Below are 2,037 nucleotides of genomic sequence, written 5' to 3'. Positions count from 1 at the left end.
TTGAAAGTGGTAGATGCTTGTTGAAGAAAAAAATTGGGAAACAAAAAAGTACAAAAAGAATAAAGAAAATATTACCTATAATCCTCTCCTTGGAGATGACCACTTTTTAAAATCAATCAAACAATTATAAATTAACATATAATGTATTAGTTTCAGAGGTAGAGGTCAGTGATTCATCAGTCTTATATAACACCCAGTGGTCATTACATCATGTGCCCTCCTTAATGTCCATCACCCTGTTAACCCATCCCACTTCCCACTCCCCTCCAGCAACCCTCAGTTTGTTTCCTGTGATTAAGAGTCTCTCATGGTTTGTCTCCCTCTCTAATTTCATCTTATTTTTCCCTCACTTCCCCTATGAGCCTGTTTTGTTTCTTAAATTCCACATATGAGTGAGATCATATGATAATTGTCTTTCTCTGATTGACTTATTTTGCTTAGCATAATATCCTCTGGTTCCATCCACGTCATTGCAGATGGCAAGATTTCTGTTTTTGATGGCTGAGTAATATTCTAGTGTGTGTGTGTGTATGTGTGTGTGTGTATCTACATATTCATTAACCATTCATCTGTTGATGGACATCTGGGCTCTTTCCATAGTTTGGCTACTGTGGATATTGCTTCTATAAACACAGGGGTGCACGTGCCCCTTCAGATTACTCCATTTTTATCTTTGGGGTAAATCCCTAATACAATTACTGGGTCATAAGGTAGCTCTGTTTTCAACTTTTTGAGAACCCTCCATACTGTTTTCCAGAATGGCTGCACCAGCTTGCATTCCCACCAACAGTGTAGGAGGGTTCCCCTTTTTCTGCATCCTTGCCAACATCTATTATTTCCTGACTTGTTAATTTCAGCCATTCTGATGGGTGTGAGGTGGTATCTCATTATGGTTTTGATTTGTATTTCCCTTACGCCAAGTGATGTTGAGCATTTTTTTCATGTGTCTGTAAAATTGGCCATTTGTACCTCTTCTTTGGAGAAGTGTCTGTTCATGTCCTCTGCTCATTTCTTGAATGGATTATTTGTTCTTTGGGTGTTGAGTTTGATAAGTTCTTTATGGATTTTGGATGCTAGTCCTTTATATGATAAGACATTTGCAAATATCTTCTCCCATTCTGTTGGTTGTCTTTTGGTTTTGTCAACTGTTTCCTTTGCTGTGAAAAAGCTTTTTATCTTGATGAAGTCCCAATAGTTCATTATTGCCTTTGTTTCCCTTGCCTTTGGGAAGGGAGAAGTTGCTGCTGCTGAGGTCTTGGAGGTTGCTGACTGTGTTCTCCTCTAGGATTTTGATGGATTCCTGTGTCACATTTAGGTCTTTCATCCATTTTGAGTCTGTTTTTGTGTATGGTGTAAGGAAATGGTCTAGTTTCATTGTTCTGCATGTGGCTGTCCAATTTTCCAAAACCATTTGTTGAAGAGACCGTTTTTTTTCCAGTGGATATTCTTTCCTGCTTTGTCGAAGATTAGTTGACCATAGAGTTGAGTATCCATTTCTGGGTTTTCTATTCTGTTCCATTGATCTATGTGTCTGTTTTTGTGGCAGTATCATCTTGATGATTACAGCTTTGTAGTACAGCTTGAAGTCTGGAATTGTGATGCCACCAGCTTTGATTTTCTTTTTCAACATTCCTTTGGCTATTCAGGATCTTTTCTCATTCCGTACAAGTGGATTTTAGGATTATTTGTTCCAACTCTGTGAAAAAAGTTGGTGGTATTTTGACAGGGATTGCATTGAGTGTATAGATTGTTCTAGGTAGGACAGACATTTTAACAATATTTGTTCTTCCAATCCATGAACATGGAACATTTTTCCATTTCTTTGTGTCTTCCTCAATTTCTTTCATAAGTGTTCTATAGTTTTCTGAATACAGATCCTTTGCCCCTCTGGTTAGGTTTATTCCAAGGTATCCTATGGTTTTTGGAGCAATTGTAAATGGGATTGGCTCCTCAATTGCTCTTTCTTCTGTCTCATTGTTAGTGTATAGACATACAGCTGATTTCTGTGCATTGATTTTCTGTCCTGCCACTTTGCTG

Source organism: Enhydra lutris, unplaced genomic scaffold (genome assembly GCF_002288905.1).
Source record: "Enhydra lutris kenyoni isolate GAN:26980312 unplaced genomic scaffold, ASM228890v2 scaffoldscaffold16, whole genome shotgun sequence".
NCBI lineage: Eukaryota > Metazoa > Chordata > Mammalia > Carnivora > Mustelidae > Enhydra > Enhydra lutris.
The sequence above is the reverse complement of the archived record's forward strand: the minus strand, read 5'-3'. Positions refer to the sequence as shown.